Source organism: Phacochoerus africanus, chromosome 2, assembly GCF_016906955.1.
Source record: "Phacochoerus africanus isolate WHEZ1 chromosome 2, ROS_Pafr_v1, whole genome shotgun sequence".
In the NCBI taxonomy this organism is placed as follows: Eukaryota; Metazoa; Chordata; class Mammalia; order Artiodactyla; family Suidae; genus Phacochoerus; species Phacochoerus africanus.
This window is the reverse complement of record NC_062545.1, coordinates 16367610-16381775: the sequence shown is the minus strand read 5'-3', so window position 1 is coordinate 16381775 and position 14166 is coordinate 16367610.

The following is a 14166-nucleotide window of genomic DNA, read 5'->3' as shown; positions in this document are numbered from 1 at the left end:
CAGAGAGCAGATTATGGAACTTCTCAGCTTCCATAACAACATGAGCCAACTCCTATGATATCTCTATACAGATCGATAGATCGATCTCCTATTGGTTCTGTTTTCTCATTTTCTTTGGCATTTTTCAGTCACATCCAAGTTGTAACAAGGACCTCATTCCAAACCATTAGGGCTGTTAAGTCTTTTTTTTTTTTTTTTTTTTGGCCACAGCGTGGCAGCAGTTTGATGTGGGATCTCAGTTCCCAGACCAGGGATTGAAGCCAGGCTGCAAAGGTGAAAACACTGAGTCTCAACCACTGGACTAGCAGGGAATTCCTAGAACTGTTAAGCCATTAAGTCAAAACAGAAAGAGGGGAGTTCCCACTGTGGTGCAGTGGGTTAAAAATCCAACTATAGTGGCTCAGGTTGCTGTGGAGGCACAGGATTCTTCACCGGCCGGGCACTGTGGGTTAAAGGATGTGGTGTTGCTGCAGCTGCAGTGTAGGTTGTGGCTGGGACTCAGATTCAATCCTTAGCCCAAGAACTTCCATATGCAGCCATTAAAAAAAAAAAAATTGGGAGTTCCCACTGTGGCTCAGAGGAAAAGAATCTGACTAGTAATCATGAGGTTGTGGGTTCAATCCCTGGCTTCGCTCAGTGGGTTGAAGGATCTGGCACTGCTGTGGCTGTGGCGTAGGCCGGCAGCAACAGCTCCAATTAGACCCCTAGCCTGGGAACCTCCGTATGCTGCCCTAATTGCATTGTTATTGTCTACAAGCATCATGCCCAAAATGAGGAGACACAGACATTCCATTCCATTCAATAAATGATAAAAAAATAAAATGTTAATAAGGAAGATCATGTAAGATAATTATAGGAATTTAGGATGTAATTGTCAAGAACCGTGAAAGGTCTGAGATTTGTTTTACTCCTTTCAGACTAATAGGTTAGCCTGCCACAGTTTTATGGATGCTGGTAGATATATGAGACTCCTGGGTCAGAGACAAGAGATAATTTATTACTCAGCCCAGCACATTAAGTGAGTACCAGCTTGTCTGTATCAGTTCCATTGGCTCAAAGTCCCGCAGAGGCAACGTGAAGGGCCCAGATGAACCCGCACGTTCCTGAGCTTAGTAAGGAACCTGACCTTCTCTAAAGGGCGTAAACTTGCCTGTTCTTTGCTGTGAAAGGAGACCACTCTTTCTCAAGGTTTGATATGCGTGTTTATACAATCTCCTTGAATGATCGTCTGGAAGAAAATGCAGTAAGTACCTTCATCACAAGATATATGGAAACACTATACCTCTGTAGTGAATTAGCTTCCAGGAGTAATCTTGCAGAATCTAAAGAAATTATTTTTTCCAAAAATCTTAAAACTGAAACATGAGTTCATCCTAATTGCTTGAAGAATTCAGCTCCAGGTGGGGTAGTCTTAAGCCCAAACTAGAATAACTTATTCATTACTCAGTGTGTAATTTACTGTATCTTTATTTTAAATCTATCAATCTATATCTATCTGTCTATCCTGATATGTTATACCACTGACTATCCAATACTCTCCCTTAATAGAAAATATATCATTTTATGATGATTATTTACATCGTCTTATTACACTTTGAGTTTACTTTTTAAATTTTTCTTGAAATATAGTTGATTTACAATGTTGTGCTAGTTTTAGGTGTATGGTAAATTACTTTAGGTGATTTATGTATATACTCTTTTTTTAACATTCTCTTCCATTGTAAGTATTACAAGATATTGTGTATAGTTCTCTGTGTTAAAAAGTAGGTCCTTGTTGCTTATCAATTTTACTAATAGTAGTTTGTATAATTTAATCCCAATATCCTAATTTATCCTTCTCCCCCTCTCCCCTTTGGTAACCATAGTTTGTTTTCTATGTCTGTGAGTCCATTTCTGTTTTGTAAATGAGTTCACTTGTATCCTTTTTTAAGATTTCCCACATAAGTGATATCATGTGATATTTGTCTTTGGTTTACTTCACTTAGTATGATAATCTCTATGTTGCTATAAATGGTATTTTTTGTCCTTTTTATGGCTAAGTAATATTCCATTGTACATATGTACCACATATATACATATATGTGCCATTTCATTCATCTGTCAGTGGGCATTTTACGTTATTTCCATGACTTGTCTATTGTAAATAGTACTGCTATGAACATAGGGGTAAGTTATCTTTTTGAATTATATTTTTTTCCAAATATACATCCAGGAGTGGGATTGCAGAATTATGTGGTAGCTCTATTTTTTTAAGGAATCTCTGTATTCTTCTCCATAGCAGGTGCACCAATTTATAGTCCCACTAACAGTGTAAGAGGCTTCCTTTTTCTCCACACCCTCTCCAGCATTTAACATTTGTAGACTTTTTGGAGTTCCCGTCGTGGCTCAGTGGTTAATGAATCCAACTAGGAATCACAAGGTTGCAGGTTCTATCCCTGGCCTTGCTCAGTGGGTTAAGGATTCAGAGTTGACTTGAGCTGTGGTGTGGGTTGCAGATGCGGCTCAGATCCCAAGTTGCTGTGGCTGTGGTGTAGGCCGGCAGCTACAGCTCCAATTACACCCCTAGCCTGGGAACCTCCATATGCCGCAGGAGTGGCCCTAGAAAAGGCAAAAAGACAAAAATACTAATAATAATAAAAAATTTTTTTAAATACTTGTAGACTTTTCGATGATGGCCATTCTGACTGATGTGAGGTGATACGTCATTGCAGTTTTGATTTGCATTTCTACAATAGCTAGTGATGCTGAGCATATTTTCCTGTGCTTTTTGGCCATCTGTCTCTCTTTTTGGAGAAATGTCTACTTAGATCTTCTGAGCCTGAGGGGTCTTGAGGTGACAGCAACGGCAACTGCGACTCCAGCAGGAGGAGGATAAGATGGACAAGAGGAAAGCCGGGCAATGGCGAACTTCATCTGAAATTGTCACAGAAGGAAAAAGGAAAAAGTCTTCATCGTCAAAGTTACACAAGGGCCACACCAGGGGCATATGGAAATTCCCAGGCTAGGGATTGAATCAGAACTGCAGCTGCCGGTTTACACCACAGCCGCAGCAACATAGGATCCGAGCTGTGTCTGCGACCTACACCACAGCTCAAGGCAATGCTGGATCCGCAACCCACTGAGCAAGGCCAGGGGTCCTCGTAGACACCAGTCGGATTTGTCTCCAATGCGCCACAACAGGAACTCTTGGATTATCTTCTGTTTTTTTTTTTTAAAAAATTCATTAAAGTATAGTTTATTTACAATGTTAAAAAAATAGATCTTTTGCCCATTTTTTGATCGGGCTCTTTGTTTTTTAGATATAAAACTGCATGAGATGTTTGTATTTTTTGGAGATTAATCCTTCACTGGTTGCCTATTTGCAAGTATATTCTTCCATTTTGTGGGCTGTCTTTTAGTTTTTTTATGGTTTCCTTTGCTGTGCAAAAGCTTTTAAGTTTAATGAGGTCCCATTTGTTTATTTTTGTTTTTATTTCCATTCTTCCAGGAGACGGATCCAAAAAGATATTGCTGTGATTTATGTCAAAGAGTTTCCCTGCCTATGTTTTCCACTAGGAGTTTTATAGCACCTGGTCTTACATTTAGATCTTTAATCCATTTTGAGTTTCTGTTTGTGTATGGTGTTAAAGAATGATTGAATCTCATTCTTTTACATGTAGCTGTCCAGTTTTCCCAGACCACTTATTGAAGAGACTACCTTTTCTACATCGTGTATTCTTGCTTCCCTTGACATACCTTAATTGACCATATTGTGTGGGTTTATTTCTGGGCTTTTATCCTGTTCCATTGATCTATCTTTCTGTTTTTATGCTAGTACACACTGTCTTGATTATTCTATCTTTGTAGTATAGTCTGAAGTAAGGGAGCCTGATTAATCCAGCTCAGTTATTCTTTCTCAAGATTGTTTTGTCTATTTGAGGTCTTCTCTGTTTCCATATAACTTTCTTTTGTTCTAGTTCTGTGAAAAATGCCATTGGTAATTTGATAAGAATAGCATTGAATCCGTAAATTGCCTTGGGTAATATAATCATTTTGACAATATTGATCCTTTCGATCTAAGAACATGGTATATCTTTCTATTGTGTCATTTTTTATTTCTTTCATCAGCATCTTATATTTTTGGGAATATGGGTTTTTTTGCCTCCTTAGGTAGTTATATTCTTAGGTATTTTATTCTTTTTGATATAATGATAAATAGCATTGTTTCCTCTCTTTTTTATTTTATTTTATTTTATTTTATTATTATTATTATTTTTTTTGTCTTTTGTTGTTGTTGCTATTTCTTGGGCCGCTCCCGCGGCATATGGAGGTTCCCAGGCTAGGGGTTGAATGGGAGCTGTAGCCACCGGCCTACGCCAGAGCCACAGCAACGCGGGATCCGAGCCGCCTCTGCAACCTACACCACAGCTCACGGCAACGCCGGATCGTTAACCCACTGAGCAAGGGCAGGGACCGAACCCGCAACCTCATGGTTCCTAGTCGGATTCGTTAACCACTGCGCCACGACGGGAACTCCCCTCTCTTTTTTTAAACTACTCAATGAATTTTATTACATTTATAGTTATACAACAATCATCACAACCAAATTTTATAACATTTCCATCCCAAACCCTCGGTGCATTCCTCCCCCCCCCCCACCTGTCTCACTTGGAAACCATAAGTTCTTCAAAGTACGTGAGTCAGTATCTGTTCGGCAAAGTTCATTGTGTCTTTTTTTTTATTTTTTTTAGGGCCGCACCTGCGGCACATGGAAGTTCCCAGGCTAGGGGTCTAATCAGAGCTGTTGCTGCCGGCCTATGCCAGAGCCACAGCAATGCCAGATCCGAGCCATGTCTGCAACCTATACCACAGCTCATGGCAACACCAGATCCTCAACGCACTGATCGAGGCCAGGGATCAAACCCACAACCTCATGGATACTAGTCGGACTCATTTCCACTGGGACAGGATGGAAACTCCTTGTGACCTTTTTTTAGATTCCATATGTAAGTGTTGGCATTCTCATTGTCTGATTGACTTCACTTAACATGATAATTTCTAGGTCCATCCATGTTGCTGCAAATGCCATTATTTCTTTCCTTTTAAAGGCTGAGTAATATTCCATTCTCATATGTGGTATTCTTATATGTACCACATTTTCTTTATCCACTCCTCTGTCACTGGGCATTTAGGTTGTTTCCATGTCTTGGCCTTTGTATATAGTGCTGCAATGCACGTTGGAGTACATGCGTCTTTTTGAGTCTTGGTTTTCTCTGAATAGATGCCCTGGAGTGGGATTGCTGGATTAGATGGTAATTCTATTTTTAGTTTTCTGAGGAGCCTTAATTTCTCTTTATGACTTTCCATTGTTAGTGTATAGAAATCCAACAGATTTCTGTGTATTAATTTTATATCCGACAACTTTACCAAATTCGTTGATGAGCTCTAGTGGTTTGCTGGTAGCATCTTTAGGATGTTCAATGTATAGTATCCAATCATCTGCAAAGGGTGACAGTTTTACTCCTTTTCCTATTTGGATTCCGTTTATTTCTTTTTAGTCTCTGATTGCTGTGGCTACGACTTCCCAAACTATGTTGAATAAAGCAGTAAGAGTGGACATCCTTGTCTTGTTTCTGATCTTAGTGGAAAGGCTTTCAGCTTTTCACTATTGAGTATGATGTTAGCTGTGGGTTTGTCACATATGGCCTTTATTATGTGGAGGTAGTTTCCCTCTGTGGCAACTTTCTGGAGGGTTTTCATCATCAACGGATGTTGAATTTTACTAAAAGCCTTTTGTGCATCTATTGAGATGATCATATGGCTTTTTTTGTTGTTGTTAATGTGGTGTATCACACTGATTGATTTGTGGCTATTAAAAAAATCCTCGCCTTCCTGGAATGAATCCCACTTGATCATGGTGTAGAATTCTTTTACTGTATTTTTGGATTCAGTTGCTTTTTTTTTCTTTTTTTCTTTTTTTTTTTTTTAGGGCCACACCTGCAACATATGGAAGTTCGCAGGCTAGGGGTTGAATTGGAGCTGCAACTGCCAGCCAATGCCACCGCCACAGCAACATGGAATTCAAGCTGCATCTATGACCTATACCACAGCTCCCGGCAATGCCAGATTCTTAAACCACTGAGCAAGGCTAGGGATTGAACCAGAAACCTCGTGGATACTAGCCAGGTTCATTGCTACTGAGTCACGATGGGAAATCCTCTATCGTTTTTTTAGTCTCTATTTCATTTATTTCTGCTCTGATTTTTTTTTTTTTTTTTTTTTTTTTGCTATTTCTTGGGCTGCTCCCACGGCATATGGAGGTTCCCAGGCTAGGGGTCGAATCAGAGCTGTAGCCACCGGCCTACTCCAGAGCCACAGCAACTCGGGATCCGAGCCGCGTCTGCATCGCAGCTCAGGGCAACGCCGGATCTTGTTAAACCACCAAGCAAGGGCAGCGACCGAAACCGCCCTAGTCGGATTCGTTAACCACTGCGCCACAACGGGAACTCCTTTTTTCTTCTTTTTTAGGGCCACACCTGAGGCATAGGGAGGTTCTCAGTCTTGAGGTCGAATCAGCGCTGTAGATGCCGACCTACATCACAGCCACAGCAACCCAGATCCAAGCCATATCTTCGACGTACTCCTCAGCTCACGGCAATGCCCGATCCTTAACCCACTAAGCAAAGCCAGGGATTGAACCTGCATCCTCATGGATCCTAATCAGATTCGTTTCCACTGTGACACGATGGGAACTCCTCTGCTCCGATCTTTAAGATTTCTTTCCTTCTACTAACTTTGGGTATTGTTTGTTCTTATTTCTTTAGCTGCTTTAGGTGTAACGTTATGTGTTATGCTTTGAGTTTCTAATGTTGTAAATATTTAAGGCGTTTGTGCAGTAGTCACAAAGGTGAACAGAGTTGAGATAGGTTCTTCTCAACTCCAAATGTAAATACTAAAGTAGATTCTGTCTGGAGGACAAGATTAGTCAACTTTTTTTAGTGATTTCCAAACATGAACATCACCAACCATCATGACTAATTTCTCATATCGACATCATATACCTAGTACTTTCTTTTTCCCGCTTTTTTCTCCGGAGGCCCTGAGGAATCCAGTTTGGTGAACTGGGATTCATCCTGTTCACTGTTGCCCATCATGTTTATAGTGGGGTATCTGGAACAGTGCAGGTCCAGGGGTTTAGAGGACATTTTGGCTGTCTGGGCATTCTGCCCTCTCCGGAAACTATCTTCACCTGCTTCTTCATCTGGCGGGACTTGTCGAAGATTATAATTGCTCTTTCTTAATTGTGATTATTTTATTTATATGTTTGTTTATTTATTTATTTAAAAATGTGACCCCGCCTGCAGTATATGGAAGTTTCTAGGCCAGGGATCGAACCAGACCCACTGCATAGGCAACACCATAAGGAATTATGACGTGAGCCACAGGGGAAGTCCTACTGTGATTATTTTAGCATGACCTTTTCTGTAGATATCAGTATGATGTTTTAAAAAGTGAGTTTTCTTATTATTCATGTACAGTAAAACCAACAGATCAGGTGACAGTTTGCCATTGAAAAGATAGTCTGGGAGTTCCTGTTGTGGCGCAGTGGTTAACGAATCTGACTAGGAACCATGAGGTTGCGGGTTCGGTCCCTGCCCTTGCTCAGTGGGTTGACGATCCGGCCGTTGCCGTGAGCTGTGGTGTAGGTTGCAGACGTGGCTTGGATCCCACGTTGCTGTGGCTCTGGCATAGGCCGGTGGCTACAGCTCCGATTCAACCCCTAGCCTGGGAACCCCCATATGCCGCGGGAGCGGCCCAAGAAATAGCAACAACAACAACAAAATAAGACAAAAAAAAAAAAAGAAAAGATAGTCTGGGTGTTCCCACTGTGGTACGACAGGATTGGCGGGTCTCTGGAGTGCTGGGATGCTGGTTGGATCATGGCCCAGCACAGTGGGTTAAGGATCTGGTGTTGCTGCCGTTTCAGTGTAGGTTGAAACTGCAGCTCAGATTTAGTCCCTGGCCCAGCAACTCCATATGCCATGGGGTGGCAGAAGAAAAGAAGGAAGGAAGGAAGAGAGAGAGAGAGAGGGAAAGACAGACAGACAGACAGACAGACAGAAAGAAAGGAAGGAAGGAAGGAAGGAAGAAAGAAAGAAAGAAAGGAAGGAAGGAAGGGAGGAAGGAAAGAAGCAAAGAAAAGAAAAGAAAAGTTTGTTACTCATATTTTCCAAGAGGAGCGGGGGTCCACCTTGCCCTGAGGGGCCACATGAGAGAGCACCAGGACGGGTCAAAAGGCAGAAGAGCAAGAGGAAAGCAAAGACAGAAGTCTTTATTGTGATTTTCAAGGAGAAGGCAAGACAAAGCAGCCTAAGCAGATTTAGAATAATTTCAGGGAGCTTGGGCATAGAGAGGCTTATCTCTAGTTCTCTGGTACTTGCCCCTGAGATGATGAGGGCAGAGGAACATTGCCTACTGGAATTTAAAAGCCTGATCCTGCAGGTGATTTGGAGCACAGGCTCTGGCTTGGTTGGTTTACATGAGAAAGGCAGACTCACAGGAGAAAGGCAGACGTTAGCTAGCCCTGGGAGTCTCTCCAGAGTCAGCCAGGCCCCAGACAACAGAGCATCAGGAATACAGAAAATAAGAAAATAGAGTCTATACACGTAGATTATGAAGTTGCCCATCATTGTGGGTCCAAATGAGGTAGAGGAGTGAGGCTCCTGTGTTCTGGTGAATCAAATCAAATAAAATGACTCAAAAGAAGAAAACCCACTCACAAATACTGGAAAACCAATGAAGGCAGAGGAAAGATATCCAGCAATTTGGTTCTGCTTCCACATTAAAAAAAAAAGTCTGTTCCTAAAAAAGTCTTTAAAGGTCGATAAAGACAAATAAAAATGGGGACTTACCACAAAGTATTACCTACCTATCTGTGTCATTGAATATGAAACATCCTTAAATAGGCCCTCAAAATGGTTTCTGCCTCCACCGCTGAATTCTTCTAGCAATGTTTGTCACAGGTGTTCCATATTTTTGAAATTGGATAATATTTTTGAATATTTTGGATGTTTATTTTTATTTTGTGTGTGTGTGTGTGTGTTGTCTTTTTGGGGCCGCACCTGCGGTATATGGAGGCTCCCAGGCTAGGGGTCAAATTGGAACTAGAGCTGCTGGCCTACACCACAGCCACAGCAACACTGGATCCCTAACCCACTGAGCAAGGCCAGGGATTGAACCCACGACACCATGAATACTAGTCGGTTTCCCTAACTGCTGAGCCACGACGGGAACTCCTGGATTTTTTTTTTTAATCTTTTATTTCTGGAATTGTTATCCAAGTACCAATCAAACTTTAATTTAATATACATTTTTAACATCCTTCGACGCAGATATCTCTGCACACTTTCATCTCTTAAAATTTTATTTTAATTTTTTTATTTTTTGCTTTTTAGGGCCACACCTGTGACATATGGAAGTTCCCAGGCTAGGGGTCAAATCTGAACCATAGGAGTTCCCGTCGTGGCGCAGTGGTTAATGAATCCGACTAGGAACCATGAGGTTGCGGGTTCGGTCCCTGCCCTTGCTCAGTGGGTTAATGATCCGGCGTTGCCGTGAGCTGTGGTGTAGGTTGCAGACACGGCTCGGATCCTGCGTTGCTGTGGCTCTGGCGTAGGCCGGCAGCTACAGCTCCGATTCGACCCCTAGCCTGGGAAACTCCATATGCCGCGGGAGCGGCCCAAGAAATAGCAAAAAAAAAAAAGACAAAAAAAAATCTGAACCATAGCTGCCAGTCTACGCCACAGCCACAGCAACTTGGGATCTGAGCCACATCTGCAACCTACACCACAGTTCATGGCAACACCGGATCCTTAACCCACTGAGCTAGGCCAGGGATTGAACCTGCATCCTCATGGATACTAGTTGGATTTGTTTCCCCTGTGCCACAAATAGGAACTCTACTCTGCACCCTTTCAGAGTGTTGGAACCGGTTAGCTGAGGGAGCAGGGAGCAGGGAAGGCCTCTTGATCCAGGGGCTGCTCTGGCTACAGCTGTGGTGGAGAGGAGGCAAAGATCTCCCACCCTTTCCTGTCTCTTTGTTTCTCTCAATCCAGCTCATGTTTTTACAAAGTCCATTTAACAAAACATATTGTCATAATCTCCATAAACATAAAAACAAACTAAATTACAGTTCCCTGGTGGCCTAGTTGTTAAGAATCCAGTGTGTCACTGCTGCAGCAGTGGCGTGGGTTCAATCCCTGGCCCTGGAACTTCTGCATGCCATGGGCACAGCCAAAAAAGAGAAGACCAAATTTGGAGTTCCCACTGTGGCGCAGCAGGATTGGCAGCATTTTTGTAGCAGCAGGACACAGGCTTGATCCTGTTCTGCAGCACCAGGACACAGAAACGTGTGGTAAGGGATCTGGCATTGCCGCAGCTGCAGTGCAGGTTGCAACTGTGGCTCGGATCTGAGCCCATATGCCACAGGGTGGCCAAAAAAGAAAAAAGGGGGAAGAAAAGACTAAATTATGGAATTTACTTTTTAAAAAATTTTATGAACCAATAGAACATGTTCATTCAGAATAATAATAGTAGGAGTTCCCGTTGTGGCGCAGTGGTTAACGAATCCGACTAGGAACCATGAGGTTGTGGGTTCGATCCCTGCCCTTGCTCAGTGGGTTTACGATCCGGCGTTGCCGTGAGCTGTGGTGTAGGTCGCAGACGCGGCTCGGATCCTGCGTTGCTGTGGCTCTGGCGTAGGCTGGTGGCTACAGCTCCAATTCGACCCCTAGCCTGGGAACCTCCATATGCCGCAGGATCGGCCCAAGAAATGGCAAAAGACAAAAAAAAAAAAAGGAATAACAATATTAAAAACTACAGCTCCCTCCCTTACTACTCTGTAACTCAGGGCAAAAAGCCTAATCTCTATAAATACACAAACAAGAAGGGTACAGTAAAAGCAGTTTTAAAATATATTAAAAGAAAAATAAGGTAAACTGTGTGAATGGCTTTGGAGATGTAAAGGAATATCTTTCTTTCTCGATCTCCTTTTTATCATTTCCTGAGGGTCTTCAGGAAGTTCAAAACTATGTAATTGAGTAACTCTGGAAAATAATGGACTAGATTGTGTTGCAAGAGAACTGCAGTGACTCACTCACTCCCAGAAATTGGAAACAGACACAGACCATGTCCCAGATTGTCCTTTGGTGCCAAGTCTGCTTTTGGACTACAGAAAAAGAATTCAAGTTTTGATTGTAAGAGTGATAAAAATAATGGAATCAGTTGCTGCAAAAGGAAATATGTCAAAGTTTGGTGTGAAAAGTACTATTTTGTGTGAGAATAATGATAATTTTTATTTTTATTTTTGCTTTTTAGGGCCACACCTGCCGCATATGGAAGTTCCCAGTCTAGGGGTCAAATCAGAGCTCCAACTGCCGGCCCTACACCACAGCCACAGCAACTTGGGTTCAGAACCATGTCTACAATCTACACCGCAGCTCAGGGCAAGCATGGATCCTTAACTCACTGATGGAGGCCAGGGATCGAATCTGAATCCTCATGAATCTTAGTCAGGTTTGTTAACTGCTGAACCACAAAGGGAACTCCCAATGATATATATTTTTTGTTGCTTTGTCTTTTTTTCCCATTTTCTTGGGGTTTGTTAACTGCTGAACCACAAAGGGAACTCCCAGTGATATATATATATTTTTTTGTTTGTCTTTTTGCCATTTCTTGGGCCGCTCCCGCAGCATATGGAGGTTCCCAAGCTAGGGGTCTAATCGGAGCTGTAGCCAGCGGCCTATGCCAGAGCCACAGCAACTCGGGATCTGAGCTGCATCTGCAACCTACACCACAGCTCAAGTCAACGCTGGATCCTTAACCCACTGAGCAAGGCCGGGGATCGAACCCGCCGCCTCGTGGTTCCTAGTTGGATTCGTTAACCACTGAGCCACGACGGGAACTCCTCCCAATGATAATTTTTAATATACTTTATACACTTTGTTTTCTATGTATAAAAATTTCTTAGGAGTCCCCTGGTGGCCCAGCAGTTAAGGATCCAGTGTTGTCACTGCTGTGGCTCAGGTCACTGCTGTGGCACAGTTTCGATCCCTGGCCCAGAAACTTCCACATGCCACGGGCAAAGCCAAAAAAACCCATTTTTTAAAAGAGAATATCTTCTCCTATCTGAAAGATTATCTTCAAAGAACATCAAGCATCTAATGTGCACAGAAATAAACTGTTTGGTTTTTGGCCGTAGCATTCAGCAGCTTGATGTGGGATCTCAGTTCCCAGACCAGGGATTGAACCCAGGCCACAGGAGTGCAAGTGCCAAGTCATAATCACTAGACCCCCAGGGAAGTCCCCACGCTAGGCTTCGACAGTTCTGCTGGATTTGAACTCTTTTGAAGACAAGTGAAAGAATAATGGAACAACATGCAGGTCTCTTTGGGGAGATACAAGCTATGCCACTAACTTCCCCACCTGCTTTTTCCTTTCAAATATACTTTGGAACCTAATACATATATTACTAATTCAAATTACACAGATGCACATATGTCACAGGTTCTGACTGTCAGATTTGATTTGTGTTAATCCCAGCAGTTTGAGACAGAATGAAAAGGCCAGTGATTGCAGTGGGAACCCACCAGCAGGTGAGACGTCATTGCACAAACCACTTGCCCGTTCTTAATATTGTTGGGTATCTCAGAGTCGGCAAGGAATTAGTTAAATGACTGCAGTATACTGTTCAAAGATCTTGTAGTTTACCCTGGGGGAAAGGGTTGTTAAGAGGAAGAGGAACTAAAGAGAAACAGAGATTTGTGTTTTAACATCAAAAGTTTTATTTTATTTTTAATTTTTTATTTATTTATTTATTTTTGTCTTTTTGCCATTTCTTGGGCCGCTCCTGCGGCAAATGGAGGTTCCCAGGCTAGGGGTCGAATCAGAGCTGTAGCCACAGCCACAGCAATGCAGGATCCGAGCTGCGTCTGCAACCTATACCACAGCTCACAGCAACACCAGATCCTTAATCTACTGAGTGAGGCCAGGGATCGAACCTGCAACCTCATGGTTCCTAGTTGGATTCCTTAACCACTGAGCCATGGGGAATTCCCAAGAGTTTTATTTTAAAGAAACACTGTTTCTAACTCTGCCTGAGTGGCAACACCTCCAAGTTCTTCACTATGCAATCCTGTTAACACGAAATGCCTAAATTTCTTGGCATTTTCTCTGTTAACCTTAAACATAAAATAGCTAGTTATTTTACCATCAAAATGAGTTTATTTAGAAATAACAGAAGAACTGCAGTAAGGGCCTTGCAAAGTAGGTGAACCGGAACAAAGGAGAGGTACTGGCTTTTATAGAGGAAAGGGGGAAGTTGGGAGGGGCTATTTTGAGTAAAAGTCCTTCGGAAGAGAGCAGGAGTTCTAACTTTTTTTGGGGGGGGCACACCCATGGCATATGGAAGTTCCCAGGCCAGGGAATGCGAGGCTGCAAGACCTACCTGGATCCTTTAATCCATTGTGCGAAAGGAGGAAGGAACCTGGCTGTAGAGATGCCACCAATCCCATTGTGCCACAGCAGGAACTCCTCCCAGGCTTTATTTAAATAGAGTTTCTCCTATTTATTTTCACATCTGCTTTAAAGGGTTTCATAAAACAATTTTTCAAAATTTTTATTATAGTTGATTTACAGTGTTCTGTCAATTTCTGCTGTAAATTGACCCAGTTATACATATACATACATTCTCTTTCTTACATTATCCTCCATCATGTTCCATCACAAGTGATTAGGTATAGTTCTCTGTGGATTAAAAAAATTTTTTTTTTAAATCTGATGGGGGGAAGAAAAAATCTATCATCTCCAATTTATAGATTAAGAAACTGACCAGAAAGGCCCTGAGAGCTCAGGGGGCCCAGCTTCCAGTGGAGAGTGTTGTTCCCTTGGGTCGCCAATGATCCTCAACCTTGGCACAATAAATCACTTGGGGAAATTTGAAAACTACCAATGCCCCAGTGGCAGCCCAAACATTAAATCAGAAGCTCCAGTGCCCCCAAAGACACCAGCATTGGTAATTTTTATTTGTTTATTTATTTTTTCTGCCTCACCTGAAGCATAAGGAAGTTCCCAGATTAGGGGTCCTATCTGAGCTGCAGCTGAGGCTTAAAGCTACTTCTGCTGGATCCA